The following is a 5,000-nucleotide window of genomic DNA, read 5'->3' on the forward strand; positions in this document are numbered from 1 at the left end:
TCTCTACATTTATAGCTTCTGTACGTTTAGCTACTGAACATCAAAGGGTAATTGAAACAGGTAAATGGTTCTGGAATCTGTGATTCCTACGTGTAATAACGTATTAGTAATGAATGGAAGTTGATACATCAGCCTTGTTTTGTTAAAGTCTCAATGCCAACTTCAACATGATCTCCTAATCGTTTTTTACTCTTAATAACATTACGAAACCCATAAGTAGATAATTAGGAAGGAAGGTTTGTGTGTGCGACTGAAAATAAACAATCAGTATTTGTTAATTTGAATAGGCACACACTACTCTTTCTGGATGATTACTAAGTGCATGACATAACTACTTAGCATATCTTCATTTCCTGTAAGCTAGAATTCCATTTTGGCTTGGGCTAAGGTTTGTGACTGACTATCTTTTGTATGTATTTGAGTGCAAATTTTACGTTTACGTTTGTCTTAATCTAATGACTAAGAAGTTACACCCTTTTCAAGCATGCAATTAAGTAGGACCTCTTTTTATTTTAGAGACAAAAATTAGAAGATATAGTCACTTTAGGATATCCTTAAAATAAATGAGGCGTGTCTCGCCCAACAAAATATGCAAATTGCGGGGCCCTCAATAATTGGTCTTAATAAATATTTAGATTTCTCGGGATGGACTGTTTAGTGAACTTCATTGCTTTCCCCAAAGATAATAACGCGTTAGACTCTTTAGACGCGATTTAATTAAATTACCTTCTTAAATTCGGGTGCGCATTTATGTGACCCAAATTCAAATCTCAACGGAGTTGGAATGTATTAACAACCACGGGCGCATTGATTGTGACGTGGTTCGAAATGCATTTTTTCACGACGTTGTAATTCCATAAAAATAAATAATAATAATAATAATAATAAAGCGGTTTAAACCTAATAAAAGCACACAATCTATAACATGTATTAAAAATCAGATATATGGCCATTATAACAATTTAAGCGACTGTGCTAGAACCATGGGATTCGGGGGTGCCAACACCTTCCCTCGGGTCAACAGAATTCCTTACTTAGAGTTTCTGGTTCGCAGACTTCATTTGGAAAGTCGAAGATTTCCTCGATTTGGGATTCAAGATAAACCGGTGACTTGGGAAACCAAAAGACAAACTTTTCCCAAGTGGCAACTCTGAATTAAATAAATAATCTCATTTCAAATATTGTCACTTAAATTGGAAAAACTCCCTCACGCATTTATCCTTCGGGGTAGGCGCGGAAAAAGGAGGTGTGATAGGTATTTCTGAATTCTGCATTCTCTCATATAGAAATCACGCCTATAGCTCCTTTTGAATCTTGTAAATCCATTTTTTTCATCTAGAAATCATGTTCATAGGTCTTAAACAATCAACTGCAATTAGATATTATGTTCATAGGTCTTAAACAAAATTCAGCACCTAGATATCATGCCTATAAGGTTTCTGCATTTTACCATGTCTATAAAAGGTTTAAAATCAACAACGCATAGAAAGCATGTCTATAGGAAATATTAATCGAATCTGAATAGCTTCATTCATGTCTAGAGCTAAAACCAGTAATAACGAGTATCATCAGTGGCAGAACTTGTGACCTTCGTAAAAACTTGCTTTCTTTAATGGTCTGACAACCTTTTTAACTAGTACGTATTCAGTTTATTGTTGCTTTCTGAATTCAGTAGATATCATGCCTATAGGATCCTTGTCCAACACTTAGGCAATCCTTAGGGCGATGTCATAAACTAAATATGTGTTATTAACTACAACTAGCAGGCAGGCCTGATTCGGGTTTCTTATCTGAATTATGTAATAAATCAGTCTGCCTCAACCTTTAAGTTCTTAATAAGACCATAAATAGTATGTGAAAGTCATGCTAATTATGTTCTTTCTTTGTTCAAGGAGGTATATCTGAGCCTTTTACTTGTTATGTGCTTTCCCCCAACTTGCTATACATGTTTTATATGTCGCCTTAGAATTTTGCCTTTGAAACTACAAATAAGCCTAATATCCATCCCCCTTAGGATTAGTAGTCCTAAATGCCTCCGGGACTGAGAGGATTGGGATGGGTAATAGCATGCGATAAGTAAACGATAACATTCCACGCTTTAATACCTTAACGGGGTGGGAAAGGGTAGATGGATATGATGACCACGTGATAACGTCTCGTGTAGCCCCTCACTGAGGAGTGATTACCGGATGTTGTGTGGGGTAATCCATATTATTAATAAACCTAAGACCTTCCTTTTTCCCTTTGTTTCTTTGTTTCTTCTAAAGATTTCAAACTATTTCTTTTAAGATAATCAGCTTCCTTTTAATTCTTTCCAATTTTGTTTGTAACCATTATGTGAAAATTCCCTCTTATTTGAAGTTTTATTTGCCTACATGATATTTGCACCTAAATTCACAACAATAGTCTGGCCGGAAACCACACTAGTGGATCCTGAGGGGTGCCTAACACCTTCCCCTTAAGATAATTTCAAGCGCTTACCCCAATCTCTGGTTACTCAAATCAAACCTTCTTGGTGTCCTAATTCACCTTAATCATTAGGTGGCGACTCTTCAATCCAAACCCAAATTCCCAAAAAAGGAATGAGTTGTCCTCCCAAATATCATAAACCCGATTTCGTGAGAAAAAGGGGGCGCCGACAATAGGCTTAATCAAAATTGAAGGTTACATCCTTTTCAAGAAACCTACACAAAGGATTAGCAATTTTTGAAAAATCCTTAATAAAGCATCTATAGAACCCTGCATGTCCCAAGAAACTCTAGACACCCTTTAGAGAAATGGTTGGAGGTAATTTTTCAACCGCCTCCTATTGATACCCAATTTTTTCCTGTATATTTTTATATGTAAAATACTTTCAAAATAGCTTACGTATGCATATATAAGCATGTCCAAGTGTTTTATTATTTTTTCAATTTTAAATCAATTTATTGCCTTATTTTATCAAGAAAAACCAATAATTATTTCCTAAATTATCATTTTTGGTAACTCCTTTATTGAATTCTCATATTTATACCAAAATATAGCTAAGGTAATTTTTGCACATTTTTTACAGATTTATTTAGCTTTTTAAAGTTAAATTGCATATAATTGCAATTTTAGCCTATTTTAAGATTTAATTGTGTTTATAATTACAAATTTGATTCCAGTATTTTTAATTTAATATTTACATATTATTAATCGATTTTTTACCTTTAATTTATTTCCAGAAATTATTTTACTATTTTTATAAAATAAATAAGGGAAAATGGCTATTTAAAGGTTAGCCCCGTTTATTTCAATTTTAGCCTTATTTGAGCCCCAAATGAACCCAATTCCCAATCTTAATTCCCCAACCAAATTTTAATTTAAACCCGCCCCTGACCCGATTAAATCCTACCCGACCCAGACCCCTCTCATCCTGGTCGTTGATCTCTGAGATCAACGACCCCTATTCACTCTTACCTTTTTTAACCCAAACGACCACCCTAACCTTCTCATTTCTCACCTACCACCTGCCTCTGAACTTGCAAACTCTCTCAAACTCTCTCGAACATTCCCAAACCCTAACCGCCTCTTACCACCACCTCCACCTTGAAACCCACCGGAATCCATAGCTTCTCAGGCTCTGTGAGTCTTATACTCACCTTCTCTTGCTCCCACGCGCTTGATACCGTAAGATTCGAGGCCTGACCTCGAAGGTTTGCACCCAGACCTCTGTCGATTCAAGGTTCCACGGCCATCTTTGGCTTTACTCCGGCGTACCATGGTGGTTTGAGCCTGATTCCGACCTCTCTGACTCAAATCGGTGACCTTTCAAAGCATATCTCACTTCTAGGGTTCTTTTGAAACCCTAACCCTTCGAGATTTTCTCCTATTTCCTTAGATCCGTTGTATATCTGTGCTCTCCTTGAGTTTTCAAACAATTTCCCTAACTTTTCTTTCAAAAATTACTTTCTAAACCGCTTCGTTTCCGATCTAGGGTTTTCTGAGAATGTTTAAGTGTTTCTCAGACTTTCTCTCCTTTGTCTTTTGTGTTTATTTGCCTCTACTATTTTCTTATGTTTTCTTCTACCTTGTATGTTCTTCTACTGAGTTTTTACACTCCGTTCTTGTATGTTCTTCTAGTGAGTTTTTACACTCCGTTCTTGTATGTTCTTTTTCTGAGTTTTATATACTCCATGCTTGTATGTTCTTCTACCATGTTTTCCATACTATGTGCTCATGTGTTTTTCTACTGTGTTCTTATATTTTTTGTCATCTACTATGTTCCAGCATGTTTCTCCTACTGTATTTTCCTGCTAAGTTCTTAAGTTTCCTTATTTTCCTTCTATTAAGCCCTGTTTAAGTTTCTTTTGAAAAATCTCTTAAGCATGTTTCTTTTACTGTTCCTATCTGTGTTTTTCTATTGAGTGCTTCTACTGTGTTCCGAATGTTATTTTTCTATCATGTTTTTCTTATGAGTTTTTGTTGATGAAAGAAGCATGCAAGAGGTTTCAACTATGAAACCTCTGAGCCTATTTCAACTACTTACCTTCTCATCTCTGTACTTGATTCAGTGTGGAAACTCTAGAATTTCGGGGTTTCGCCAAGCTTGATTATTTGATTTGATTGAACTTAGGGTTTATTTCAAAACCCCTAACTCTTTCAGACCCATTCCTTGCTTTCATATGACTCTGACCTTTTGCTAAACTTTTCTATACTGGATTTTCTACTGACTTTATAATGACACTACAGTCTTCCTTCATGCTTAACATGTTTGTATGCTCCTTATATATGATAGACTTCCCTTTAAAATAGCTTCTGAATTTGTGATTAGTTCCTACTTCCCTCTGAATATGGGTCTAATTGATTCTCTTTCCATTGTTTGTTGATTTCCCTTAAGTTAAAAACCTTTCCTATCTTTTGACTCGGTTCATTCATACAAAATCTTAGACCCTTTTGATGTACTGGTTGTTAATTGATCTTCTTACCTTATTTGCACAAACCGTGTATTTCAAAAACCCCGTCCTTAAATAACTTTT

This window comes from Nicotiana sylvestris, chromosome 6 (assembly GCF_000393655.2).
Source record: "Nicotiana sylvestris chromosome 6, ASM39365v2, whole genome shotgun sequence".
Taxonomy (NCBI): Eukaryota; Viridiplantae; Streptophyta; class Magnoliopsida; order Solanales; family Solanaceae; genus Nicotiana; species Nicotiana sylvestris.